General features: G+C 40.2%; 1 long non-coding RNA gene across 2 annotated transcripts in view; it reads right to left on the bottom strand.

Moving 5' to 3' along the window:
• LOC103350149 (uncharacterized) overlaps positions 1-14,357 on the bottom strand; it is an 85,971-nt gene that overhangs the window by 64,065 nt on the left and 7,549 nt on the right. Inside the window, exons 2-3 of one of the 2 annotated variants that reach the window (XR_007924030.2) lie at positions 11,815-11,923; positions 8,917-11,045 (exon numbers count right to left, since the gene is read on the bottom strand). This is a non-coding gene — a long non-coding RNA (uncharacterized lncRNA). Of the gene's footprint in view, positions 1-8,916; positions 11,046-11,814; positions 11,924-14,357 lie in introns of those variants that run through there. The other variant, XR_007924029.2, reaches the window with a different exon arrangement.

Genomic DNA, 14,357 nt, shown 5'->3' with positions numbered 1-14,357 from the left:
CAAGGGATTCCAATTCAATCCCATCGAGGTGGCATGTACCAATGCCATCTCACTAGTCCCAGTGATCAATTTCTGTTCCCAATTGATCGTAATGATAGGACTAAGAACCAAAGGGATCACATAAACAAGAATAGTGTCTGCAAATACTAGCTGATAGAATCAAAAAGGGAGAGAATGATCCAACATGGGAAGTGAGATACACAGCAGACCCATAGAATGGCAAATGTCCTAACGGCACTCTGGCCTCATAATCAGCCCTTAAGGCATGTGGATCCGGCTGAAATGCCCATGAGAGTATTTCAGGCATGGAAAGCCAAGACACTCTGGGGGAAAAAAAAAAACCTAAATGCAAGATCTCCACGAGTGAGATCCCAGTGGAAAGAACGGGTCATCAAAGAAGGAGGTACCTTTCTCTGAAGGGAGGAGAGAACTTCCACTTTGACCATGGCCTTGTTTAAATATGATCAGAGTCAGTGAACTCAGGGGGCTTCCATAGCCTTGGCAGCTCATGACAAGAGCCTAGGCTGATTACTGATGCCATAAACAAGAGTGTCAATTTGTTAAGTCAACAACAGGAGTCATTTGTGTACTTACTCCTCATGTAGGATCTTTGTCCTTAGTGTGCTGTACATTGAGATTTAATGCTATAACTAGTACTCAAACAGTATTTTTCACTTTATGTTTCTGTGTGGGAGCAAACTGTTGAAATCTTTACTTAATGTATGCTAAACTGATCTTCTGTATATAAAGAGAATCGAAAATGAATCTTGATGTGAATGGAAGGGGAGAGGGAGTGGATAAGGGGAGGGTTACGGGTGGGAGGGATGTTATGGGGGGGAAGCCATTGTAATCCATATTCTGTACTTTGGAAATTGATATTCATTAAATAAAAGTTAAAAAAAGAAAAAAACAAAAAACAAAAAACAGTTAATTATTGATGTAAGAAATTGAAGTGGACTTAAAGAAATGAAAAGACAACCTATATTCATGGATTGAAAGAATCCCTACTGCTAAAATATGCATCTACACAAAATTATTTATAGATTCCATATAATTCCTATCTGAATTCCAATGATGTTTTTTCATAGGACTGGAAAAAACAGTACTAAAATTTGTATGGAGTCACAAAAGACCTCATGTAGTCAAATAAATCTTGAGCAAAAAGAACAAATCAAGAGGAATTACATTATTTGACATTAAAATATATCACAAAGCACAGTAACTAAAACAGTATTTCATTCACATGAAACAGATGCATGCCCATGAAAGAGAGTAGAGATCATAGAATTAAATGCACACATCTACAGCTAATTGATCTTTGGCAAAGGTGCTAAGAACATATGCTAGTCTTTTAAATGGTACTGGCAAGATTAGATAGACAGAGATGTTACCTAGACCTCTATGTCTAACCATTTACCAAAAATAACATGGATTAAAAATGTAAATATGAGATCTGAAACCTTGAGACTAATAGAATACACAGGGACCACACTTCAGGACATTGGAATGGGCAAGGATTTTCTGGATTAACCCTTAAAAGCACAGGAGATAGATTAAAGAACAGGCAAATGGGATTCATCAAACTACAGAGCTATTTTACAGCAAAGGAAACAAACAACAGAGCAAAGACAACTGACAGAGTGGGAGAAAACATTTATGAACTACACATATCTGACAAGAGGTAAACATCTAGAATATTGTAAGGAAATGAAACAACTCACTAGTTAAAAAAATGCAATTACAATGAGCATTAGATATTAAGAAATGTTTCTTAAAAGGACATACATATGGCCAACAAGTACATGAAACACCTTACTAATCATCAGGAAATTGCAAACTAAAACCACATTGCAGTATCACCTCAGTCCAGTAAGATTGGCTATTATCAAAACAGCAAAAAGTAAAAAGTGTTGGCACTAACACTTACACATTGTTGGTGGGAATGTAAATTAGTAAATCATTGTGGAAACAGTATGGTTGTTCCTCAAAAAACTAAAAATAAAACTACCATATGGTCCAGCAATCCCACTTCTGTGTATATATAGAAGAGAAATGAAATCCATCCATCAAGCAGACATTTGCACTCCCTTGTTTGTGTAGCATTGTTCGTAATAGTCAAGGAATATTAAAGTCCTATGTGTTCATCCACTGATGAATGAGTAAAGAGAAAACGGTAGAAACACACAGTGAAATATTATGCTGCCATAAAAAGGACAAAAATTTTGCCATTTGAACAATATGGATGAAACTGGAGATCATTGTATTAAATAAGCTAAGCACATGAAGACAAATACATGATCTAATTAATACAAGGAGTCTAATAAGTAGGTGATATCATAGAATTTAAAATATAATGGTGGGAGGCCGGCACCGCGGCTCAATAGGCTAATCCTCCGCTTTGCAGCGCCTGCACACCGGGTTCTAGTCCCAGTCGGGGCACCGGATTCTGTCCCGGTTGCCCCTCTTCCAGGCCAGCTCTCTGCTGTGGCCCGGGAAGGCAGTGGAGGATGGCCCAAGCCCTTGGGCCCTGCACCCGCATGGGAGACCAGGAAAAGCACCTGGCTCCTGGCTTTGGATCAGCACGATGCGCTGGCCACAGCGCGCTGGCCACGGCGGCCATTGGAGGGTGAACCAGCGGCAAAAGGAAGACCTTTCTCTCTGTCTCTCTCTCTCTCTCTCACTGTCCACTCTGCCTGTCAAAAATATATATATATATATATATAATGGTGGTTATTAGCAGCTGGGGAGTGAAAGGGGAGAGAAGGGTTAGGAAAAGTTGATTGATAGATACTAGATGATAGTGAGATAAGGGTAAGAAATTCTGGGGTTCTATTACACAGTTGGGTGAAGATTAATGCTAATTTACTGTATATTTTTCTCTAAAGCAAAGCTAGGATATGGTATTTTTGAATGTTTTTAGTTAAATACTTGAAAGGATAAAGATATTTGCCCTGATCATACATTATGTATTCATATAACAAAAACATACACCATAACTATGTAAAATATTTATGTGTGTTACTTGTTTAATTGAAAGAAACAAAATGTAAAATAAAAAAGGTTTAAAAATGATATCGAGAGCTGGCAACAATGATAGCTGAAGCCCCTGTTAGCAGACAAAGGGATCTGTTTGCATTGGATGTCACCAAATAATTAGTTTTAGGTGAGAGTTGCTCAAAAGAAAACTTTTTTACTTGTGACCAGGAAAACAGAGTGGTAAGGTATAGTTCCCTAAAGAAATTGCCTCCTCAACTAGTTTGCTAGGGCTTTTATAACAAAGGTTAAGGGAATATCTAGAATATAGAAAAGAGGGAGCAGGATAGACCTTCCTCCTTGCAATTTATAGCAGGAACAAAAAAGGGAGCTCAAGAGAGCCCTTCCTGGTCAAGGGACATACAGCTTCATACATTGTATGCTCACAAAGTTGGGCTCAGACTAGTTTCTTGCTGTTTTCCTCTTTTGGAGGGAATCTTGAACCCTCTGAGTACAATGTTGCAAGATAAGCTTTCCCAAAACAGCTTCTGAAAAGCAGGCTCTAATGCATAAACTGCTGGAGACTCTCTGTGTCTGTTCCCATGACTCCTCTTGTAACAACTCCTATTTTGTATGTTACACTGGCAGCTGTAAGTAATGCTGTTTGAAAGGAAGGGAGAGAGGGAGGGAGGGAGGGAGAGAGGGAGAGAGAGAGCCGGAGAGAGCTATTTACTATATACTGGTTCACTGCCTGAAGGCTCACAATAGCCAAGACTGGAACACAACAAAGCCAGTAGCCTAGAATACAATTTGAGTTTCCCCTGTAGGTAGCCAGGTACCAAAGTACTGGGCCATCCTCGGCTGCCTCCCAGAATGCACATTAGCAGGGCACTTTCTTAGAAGCAGAGCCAGGCCTTGAAACCAAGCATCCCCCAACATGGGAATGCAGGCATTTCAAGCCATATCTTAACCATTGCATAAAGATCCTTCCCAGAGTCCATGTGGAATATTTTGGTTCAGCCAATCCAGCTGACTGCAACCCAGGGTGTTCCCAGTGGACATTAGCTGAAATCAAACTTGATCCTGGGAAATTTTTCTCTTGCACATTGAAGCAATAATATTGTAAAAGCCAAAATATGCCTTCCTTTTGTTCATTCCCAGACAACTTGGAAATTTCCAGTAAAGTAGAAATTCCAGACCTTTTTCATTCTATCCTCCTTTCACCTAGATATCTTATTTGCAATGAAATCACCTGGCAGAAATCAAATAGTTCCATTACTAATTTGATCTATGTTAAATGAAGTGTTATGCAAATGTTTTCTTTAACTGCTAAGAGCTGTCAGTAAAGGATTTATATTCTATACTCTTGAATAATGCCAGGCTGTGAGACAGCCCCTTAATGAAATTTTGACCTTATTTGCTCTTAAAAAAATTCTCTGCTCTCCAAAGCTATAATTCTGTTGAATGATTTCTCAGCTGCTTGAGGAGTCATACTGTGTAATATTGGCCATACTTCACAGTGTGCAATATTGCATTGTGCGTACATTTTACTATTGAGTGGTTTTATTTTGTAGTCTTGCTAGTACCATCATATAATTAAATTATAAGCTCATGTGGTGTAAAGGTCAGACATTTTACATGTATAAAAGCAAATGCTATGTGTATTTCATTGCACACTGAAATCTACATAAGGAAGGGAGAAATCTTGTAAGTTGCAATTGGAATTTCTTGACTTGCAAGGCTTTGCAGTGTCCTGCTATTCTAAAGAAATCTTACAGAAATTACTTTTAAATGTCCCTCTAGTATCTTTGCCTCCTATTGGAATAAAAACATACCTTGTAGGGTTTTTCAGCCTAGATCTGAGAAAGACTAGTCACCCTAATTGGTGTCTGCCTTTTCTTCTTAACCTTCTCCCATTAATTTACATTGTTCTTTGTTTTGTGTTTGCTTTCAAAGTAGAAATATGCCATGCTTTTCTTACCAATAAGCTGGAAGATTATAGATGACCAATTCTTTATATTTTAGTTTTGAAATTGGATGTAGAAGCTGTGCTGTGGCGTAGTGGGTAAAACTGCTACCTGCAGTGCCGGCATGCCATATAGGTGCCGATTCCTGCTCCTCCATTTCCAACCCAGTTCCCTGCTATGGCCTGGGAAAGCAGTAGAAGATGCCTCAAGTCCTTGGGCCCCTGCACTTGCATGGGAGACCCAGAAGAAGTTCCTGGCTCCTGGCTTTGGATCTGCCCAGCTCCGGCCATTGCAGTTATCTGGGGAGCGAACCAGCACATGGAAGACCTGTCTTTCTGCCTCTACCTTTGCCTCTCTGTAACTCTACCTGCCACATACATAAATAAATCTTTAAAAAAAAATTGGACTAATAGTTTCAAACTATTTTTTAATTTGTTTAAAGTGCAAGAGATCATGTTTGCATATACCAAATATATATATATATATATATATATATATAATATCTCACTGTAGTACTAGATAAATCAGTTTTTATTCAGTTCAGGGTAGTATTGTTATTAGATGGCCCATGAAGATAGTAAAACAAATGATCATTCATAAAACATTGTCCAGTTATTTTTTTTTTTTTTGACAGACAGAGAGACAGAGAAAGGTCTTCCTTTTCCATTGGTTCACCCCCAAAATGGCCGCTATGGGCGGCACACTGCGCCGATCCAAAGCCAGGAGCCAGGTGCTTCCTCCTAGTCTCCCATGCGGGTGCAGGGCCCAAGCACTTGGGCCATCCTCCACTGCACTCCCTGGCCACAGCAGAGAGCTGGCCTGGAAGAGGGGCAACTGGGACAGAATCTGGCGCCCCAACCAGGACTAGAACCTGGGGTGCCGGCGCTGCAGGCAGAGGATTAGCCAAATGTGCAACGTCACCAGCCAATTTCGTCATTTTATCAGATTATCTCTCAACCATTTAGAGGGAGATTCAGAACTTTTTTTTTTAAGATTTATTTATTTTATTTGAAAGTCAACAAAGACAGAAGGGAAACCGAAAGAGAGCAATCTTCCATCCACTGGTTCACTTCCCAAATGGCCACAATAGCTGGAGCCGGGCCAGGCCCAAGCCAGGACCAGGTGTATAAATAGGCAGCTGGATTGGAAGCGGAGCAGCTGGGAATCAGACCGGTGCCCACAAGGACACAAGCGCCACAGGCAGCAACTTAGCCTGCTATAATTAAGCATCTGTGAAATTTTATAATTGCCACTGTTTTGGTATTGTTAAGAAAATTAATATAAAGAAATTGTGACAGTATATGTGACAGAAATATGTCAGTATATAACAGCATTAGATCATTACATTTTTCTGAATTTAAAGATTTTTTTATTATTAATATTTGAGAGCTTAATACACACACACTCACATACAAACACACCCCACACCTCCCATCTGCCAATTCATCCCCCAAATTACTGCAAAAGCCCTTCCAAAGCTGAGTGTCAAAAACTCAGTCGAGGTCTTCCATGTAGACATGGACTCAGTTACTTGATTCATCACCTGCTGTATCAGCAGAGAAATGGAATCATGAACTAGATTCAAAACTCAAATCCAGATGCCCTCATGTGAGACACAGGCGTGTTAATTGTTGTCAAAAGCAGAACAAACACCCACATCTTCATTTTTTTTCACTTAGGTAGGTGGGTAGGAAGTTTTAGAAATACATGATTAAACTTGATATTTCTAGATGTCATGTTACACTGAAAATGTGTCCTAATGAACAATTTTGTGGAGCAAAGGAATTCTAAAAAGTGTTTTGTTTCTTTACTTTACAAATGACAAAATACCATCTTATCATCAGCTTTATTTTTTGACATTTATTCTTCTTTATAATTAAGGATAATCTCTAGATTTTATTTGTCCTCACCACTTCTCCCTGGTAAACTTCTATTAGTATAGTATATTAACTTGTTATTCTTGTCATTCTAAGAAATATGAAACTAAAATTATTCTCATTTTGATGTATTTTCTGGGACATAAGTTGTCCCAATTAGAATTACTAATGGAAATGTATCTGAACTATGAAGCATATGGCTAAGAATGAAGCTGTTTTTCCATGCAATATTGTTTGTGGCAAAATCCAAACCAATTTTAATTTTTCATATTGAGAACAAGATACTTTCAGTTATTCAAATGATCATTTCAAAATGATATTTCACTTATAAGAGTGAGTATTTATTGGTCTTGGTCAATACAAGAAGCTATTTTAGAATTAACCTATTACTAATTTAATTTCAACCAAACCTTGAGTTGATATACAACAATGGAAGGAAATTTTTCCAAAGAGATTATAAAAGAGAAGTGATAGAAATTATAGCATGTTTGTCTTTGGGCTATAGTACTTATATACCAATATTGTATTCTAATAATTTATTTTCAAAAAAATAATTATTATGGCATAGTGTGTTATGCCACTGCCTGTGACACTGGCATCCTATTTGAGTGCTGGTTCGTGTCCTGGATGCTCCACATCCAATCCATCTCCCTGGTAATGCTCCCAGGAAAGCAGCAGAACATGGTCCAAATCTTTGGGCTCCTACCATCTGCATGGAGACCCAGAAAGAGCTCATGGCTCCTGGCTTCAGCCTGGCACAGTCCTGGCTGTTGTGGTCATTTGGGGAGTGAACCAGAGGATGGAAGGTCTCTCTCTAAGTCTCTCCCTCTCTTTTTGTAGCTCTGGCTTTCAAATAAACAAATCACATTTTTCAAAACAATAATTAGGCTATATATGAGGAAATATTTAAAATCATTTGCATATATAAACAAAATTTTTTAAGTAATTTAATTTTTAAAAGGAAAAGCTAGAAACATTACACTGTGAAGAATATAATGTATAAAACTTTGATACATGCCAGGACTCAAAAACTTTGGGAAATTGAATGAAAATATAAGCTAATTTGGTTGCAAAGTGTTTTTATATACATACACACTTTTTTGATAATATGCATTTTTCATAACTTTTTCAAAACACCTCTAATGTATTGTGACATTGTATGAATTTCTCATTAGGTGATTTGTTTGTATTATTGATTTTTGTTTGCTTTTTGCAGATAGATATTTGAACTGTCTCTTGATTCTGAACTGGGTTAGAGACAACACAAGAAAGACTCTCATTCTTGGTCATAATTCTAAATACATTTCAGGAACAGTAAATAGACTATGAAAATATCAGCTTAAGTTTTTCTGATATGTGGGATAGAGTGAACTGAAAATCTTATTTGGGCTATATAGCTTATAAATTTGACATTTTAGAGATGGTTCAACATATGCAAATCATAAATGTGATACATCAAATTAAAAAATTGATAAATAAAAACATGATTATCTCAATAGATGTAGACAAAGCATTTGATAAACTATAGCATCCATTCATGAAAAAATAAAAAACCCCAAGCAAATTGTGTGTAGAAGGAATATATCTCAACACAATCAAGGTAATATATGATAAAACCACAGCTAGCATCATACTGAATGGGGAAAACCTGGAAGCATTAAGAATCGGAACCAGACAAGGTTGCCCACTGTCACCATTACTACTCAATATAGTTCTGGAAATTTTTGCCAGAGCCATTAGACAAGAAAAGAAATCAAAGTGATACAAATGGGAAAGGAAAAAGTCAAATTATCCCTGTCTCAGATTACATGATCCCATTCATAGAGGAACCAAAATACTTCATTAAGTAAGATACTAATGGAACTTACAAGAGAGTTTGCCAAAATTGCAGGATATAAAATCAACACACACAAAAATCAATAGCATTTTTACACACAAACAATATCATGGCTGAAAAGGAATTATAAAATTGGTATAATTCATAAAAGCTACAAAAAAATTAAATATATTGGAATAAATTTGACTAAGGATGTGAAAGATCTCTATAATGAAAATTATAAAATACTAAGAAAGAAAGAAAAGACACAGTAAAAATATTCCATGTTGATGGATTGGAAGACTTAATATCGTAAAGATGTCCATACAACCCAAAGCAATTTACAGATTCAATGTGAAGCCAATCAAAATACCAAGGACATCATTCTCATATCTAGAGAAATAATGCTAAAATTCACACAGAAACACAGAGACCCAGAATAGCTAAAGGAATTTTATTTTTTTAAGGTTTATTTATTTTATTTGAAAGGCAGAATTACAGAGAGGCAGAGAGAGAGAGAGAGAGAGAGAGAGAGAGAGGTCTTCCATCTACTAGTTCACTCTCCAAATGGCCACAAGGCCAGAGATGCGCTGATCCAAAGCCAGGAGCCAGGAGCCTCTTCCAGGTCTCCGGCTTGGGTGCAAGGTCCCGAGGACTTGGGACAACTTCCATCGCTTTCCCAGGCCATAGCAGACAGCTGGATTGGAACTGGAGCAGCCGGAACTTGAACCGGCTCCCACATGGGATGCCAACACTGCAGGCAGCAGCTTTACCTGCTACCCACTAAAGCAATTTTAACAATAGAAACAGCCAGAACCATCACAATACCAGATTCCAAAACATGATACAGGATAGTTGTATCAAGTAGCCTGGTACTAGCATGAAAATAGACATATATACCAATGGAAAAAATTAGAAACCTCAGAAATCAATCTATGCATCAACAATGGAATATGCTTCGACAATTAAGCTAAAATTGTTAGGTAGGAATCTATAAATTTATAACTCCCTTAAAAACCTAGGGAGTCCAAATGGACAGAGCATTCAGCTCTCTGCCTCTCTGCTGAGCAGCCCGCCTGGCCTGCCCAGGTGTATTCTCTCCACTCAACCATGCTCACTCTCCCCCAGCCCCAGCGACTGGGCACTCTCTCTCTGTCCCTTCAGTTCTGAGGGATGCCCTACCACCAGTAAAGTGTTATCACTCCACTCTGTGTCTCACACCTGAAGTCTTTCTTGTGTGAAGACAAGAACCCCACAGCTTCTACAACCTTCCTTCTGGTAACAAAATCACTCCCTTGAGAAAGGACAGTCTCTTTAACAAATGGTGTGGGTACAATTGGATTCCTTCATGATCTCTGGGTGATTCCTCATATGCAGAACTATGAAACAAGAGCACTACCTTATATGCCATACAAAATTAAATTCACAACTGATCAATGATATAAGTCTATGACCTGATTTTATCAAAATTACTAGAAGAAAACATTGGAGAAACTCTGCAAGACATTGGCAAAGACAAAGACTTCTTGGAAAAGGTCCCAGTGTTGTGGGAAAATGGTGTGAAGAGACGGCCTCAGTTCTTTGTCTCATGCAAAAGAATTATCACGCAGACACGCAGTGAAAATAAAGTAAGATTTATTCAAGTTGGAAACCTCCTGCCAGAGTGTCAATGAGAGGGGTTCCAAGAGAGGAACACCCAAAGGGCTGGTGGTAATGAAGTTTTTAAAAGTACAATCTTGGAGACCAAACTGTCAATCAACAAAGTGGAGATAAACTCAACAAACTGATTTACAATTCTCCATCCTTTCTGGCTCACTTATGAATAAAAAAAATCATCCACTCCCTTGTTATTTTCATGGTAAATTTACAAACTTTGAGATTCCTAAGGAAGCAAGACACTTTGATATACTAAATATAACCTTATGGGGGGAGCAGGCACCTTGCTATTCCAAATTTCTACCAGGGAACCACCCTGACTGCCTATTATCCATTGGACTCCTCACACCAGAAGCACATCAATAAAAGCAAAGATAGATAAATGGGATTACATCAAGCAGAGAATGGGAACACTCAACAAAGTGAAGAGACAACTGACAGAACAGAAGAAAATATTTGCAAACAATGCATCTGATAAAGGATTAATATCCAAGTTATATAAGGAACTTAAGAAAGTCAGCAACAAAACAAATAATACAGTTAATAAACAGGCATTGTTAGGTTTAAATACAGGTAATAAACAGGCATAGTTAGGTTTAAATAATTTGAGGTTCTGGCCTTTCATATCCCCTAAAAGAAAGAGACAGAGACTGACCTCAACAGAGACAGATTACTTTATTGAAGCAAAGAAGTGGTGACAGTCTCTGAAGAGACTGTGTGCAGGGCATGGGCATGGCTGGTCTTTTATCTTGTCTGCTGCCAAGAAAGAGAACTTGGCATGAGAGGCTCTCCAGAAACTGTGGAGGCCTTTTGTTTATCTATTTTTGCAAGCCATTTTGCAGGTGGCTAGAGAGAGACCATGAGTGGAGTTCCCACTGTGGGGAGGGTGTAGGGATTGGAGTCCCTAGCTTGCTAAATGCCGATCTCTCTTCTGTATTCTGGCTGCTTGCTTGCCTGCCATGCTCCCCTGGAATTTATGACCTCTTGCCCCCCATCAGCTCCCCTGGGATTTATGGCCTGATGCTTCCCACCAGTTCTTCCCCATGCCATCTCCTTTGTGTGGCCTTCCCACCACATAACATATATAGTCTTTACGTTTAAATGAACCAACGAACATGTTAGGTCCCAATACCTTGCCATATAGAGTAAGAAGGTAACCTACCTAGGAGATGACCTGCACCCTTGCAAGTGTGAGGCTCTAAAAACCTCTCTTATGCAAACGAGAGGGCCTTTTGCCTGTGCACTGCTAAAGGGCTGTGTGCGGGTAGGGGGTCCCAGCCAGCTGGTACCAAATAAACCTCTGCTTTTGCATCCCTGACTGTGCCTTGTGCATTGATTGGGAAATTCAATTCGGACACAACAAGGGGTGGGGGTAAGGGTGACATTTTTGTGAGCTGTATTGTCCTTTATCTCAGACTCTAGAGGCAAAAAAAAAAAAAAAAAAAAAAAAAAAAAAAAAAAAAAAGGAAGAGCAAGATGGATTCTATCTGGCTACTTCCTGCTGAAAGGGGCTGTGGGGATTTACCTCTAGCGCCTGGAGTCCTCTTTGAGGGTAGCGGCTGGTATCCTTGATTGAGGTGGTAGAGTAGCATCATGGTCTTAACCCGATCTTGAGAGGCAGCTTTGATGCGATTCTGTAAGAAATTTTGGAACAAATGAAATAGGCATGCTCTGAATAGCAGGACATAAGGATGACCATGACAGAACCAGGAAGGGGAGCTAATTAGTCTCACTCTCAGAGCATAGCAGTCCACCTCCTGGGAGAGAGCAGAAAAGCAACCTACCCAAAAGAGATCAAGGAGTGTTAAGAAAGGTTTTTTACTACAGGTCCATCCAGTGAGGGCAACTGCTGCCGAGCCCATGGCAAAGATTAGAGCTACTATGCCTGTAGATAGTAGCAGGGAGTTACAATGCACTACAATATGGAGTATAAACAGAAAGTAAAAAAGGTATCTGTGTGGGTACAATCTGACACGAGGTCAGGAAGGCAGACTGGTGGAGTGGAGTACCAGTGGCTCTCCTGTTTATGGATGAAGTATGAGATATAAAGTGATAGTGAAGAAGTCCATCTGGTCTGGAGTGAAGTAGATGACAGTTCCTTGAAGCCGGAGATCGATGATCAGTTGTTGGAGGTCATCAAACGAGGAGATTGGAGGTGAAGTCATCTAGAGGTCCTCCTGGAAGGCACTGTTCTTGAGTTTTTTCTTTGCTAGCTCTGACAAATATATTATGAGAGATGGCTGGAAGAGAGATTTTGTCTTTGTGCAAGAGAGAATCTAGATATGAGACAGAGTAGCAAGGTGACATGCAGCTCTCTTTTTGTTAGATTTTAGGGTCCAAAGAAGAGGCAGCTAGTTAGAGAAGACTTTAGAACTGAGCCTGCCCAGACAGAGGGCAGGGCTGCATGTGAGGAGTTGAAGTCAGGTCTGAACAGCAGACGGAGCCCTTTCTTGAGCTGCTTACTGGGGGAGGTGCACAGCATCACAAGGGCTCTGTAAAGGTGGGCGGGTGGAGAATGAGAAAAAGGCTCCTAGGTGAAGTTTACAGTGCATTGTCTTAGAAGCTTAGAGTGTCCCAAGTGCAGGGCTTTTCAGAGTAATAAACATTCTCTAGCCTTTACTGTACCTTTTTGCACGCAGGAGGGGAGAGTCAGGAAGAGAGGAAAGAGGCAATCTCAGGTGCCATAGAGGGGAAGTGTCTTCATGCAAGAAAGACTATAGGCATGAGACAGAGAGCAAAGCAATAAAGTTTTATTGGGGACAGGGCATCTGTCAGGATGGAAGGGACAGGGAGAGAGAGCCCAGTTGAAATCGGACATGACCCCCTGAAATCTACACTAAAATGTGGCCCCTTAAGTCTCCCAGAAGTGCTATCTGGGTGCCACATGCACTACGGGAATTTGGGGTGCCTTACGATTTCACCACGGGCTTATTACTAAATCCCCAATATTAATAAGCCCAAGAGGGTTCTTGCCTAATATTTAGAGAAGAATTCTAAATACTGGCACAGATAAATGAGGCAGCATGGTATATTTTAAGCTTTTATTCAGTGAGAGAAATTATAGGAGAGAGAACTTTATCTAAGAGAGAGGGGTAAATCTGGGTTCATACTGAGCACCAAGAACCAGCCACGTGGAGGAGCATCTAAGCCAGGAAGCCTAGGGTGAGAGGTGCAGGGCTACAGCAAGCCCCCTCCTGGCAAGAGGCCAGGGAAGAAGAGAAGGGCGGGGCACACCTTGTCCCAGGCTTTTAACCCACTTCCAAAGGGGAGTGGCTAATTAACCTGATTTGCTGGTGGGCACCGAAGTGTGGCCAGGTAGGGAGATGAGTGTGGAGTCCGGATTTCCCAATCAATGCACAAGGCACAGTCAGGGATGCAAAAGCAGAGGTTTATTTGGTACCAGCTGGCTGGGACCCCCTACCCGCACACAGCCCTTTAGCAGTGCACAGGCAAAAGGCCCTCTCGTTTGCATAAGAGAGGTTTTTAGAGCCTCACACTTGCAAGGGTGCAAGTCCTCTCCTAGGTAGGTTACCTTCTTACTCTCTATATGGCAAGGTATTGGGACCTAACATGTTCGTTGGTTCATTTAAACATAAAGGCTATATATGTTATGTGGTGGGAAGGCCACACAAAGGGGATGGCATAGGGAAGAACTGGTGGGAAGCATTGGGCCATAAATCCCAGGGGAGCTGGTGGGGGGCAGAAGGTCATAAATTCCAGGAGAGCTTACTTTGTTTGTTCTCAAGGACCCGGCCTGCCTCCTTCCTGGTCCAGAATGAGGCCTGTCATGGCCTTACAGCTGGCAAGCAAGCAAGCCAGAGTGAGAAACTGACATTTAGCAAGCTAGGGACTCCAGTCCCTACATGAGGTCACAGAGAGGCGTGGTGAAGGTATCAGGTAGGGTGTGAGGTCGCACAGGGGCGTGGTGAAGGCGTGGTCTTCCAGCTCACAAACCTAATCAATTTTAGCCTATATGCCTGCCTACTTCACTATGACTTGAAAATCAATCAATCACTCAATCAATAAATGCTGGCAAAGCTATACAGAAAAAATTACCCCAATACCCTG

Source organism: Oryctolagus cuniculus, chromosome 7 (genome assembly GCF_964237555.1).
Source record: "Oryctolagus cuniculus chromosome 7, mOryCun1.1, whole genome shotgun sequence".
Classification (NCBI taxonomy): Eukaryota; Metazoa; Chordata; class Mammalia; order Lagomorpha; family Leporidae; genus Oryctolagus; species Oryctolagus cuniculus.
The sequence above is the reverse complement of the archived record's forward strand: the minus strand, read 5'-3'. Positions and strand labels throughout refer to the sequence as shown.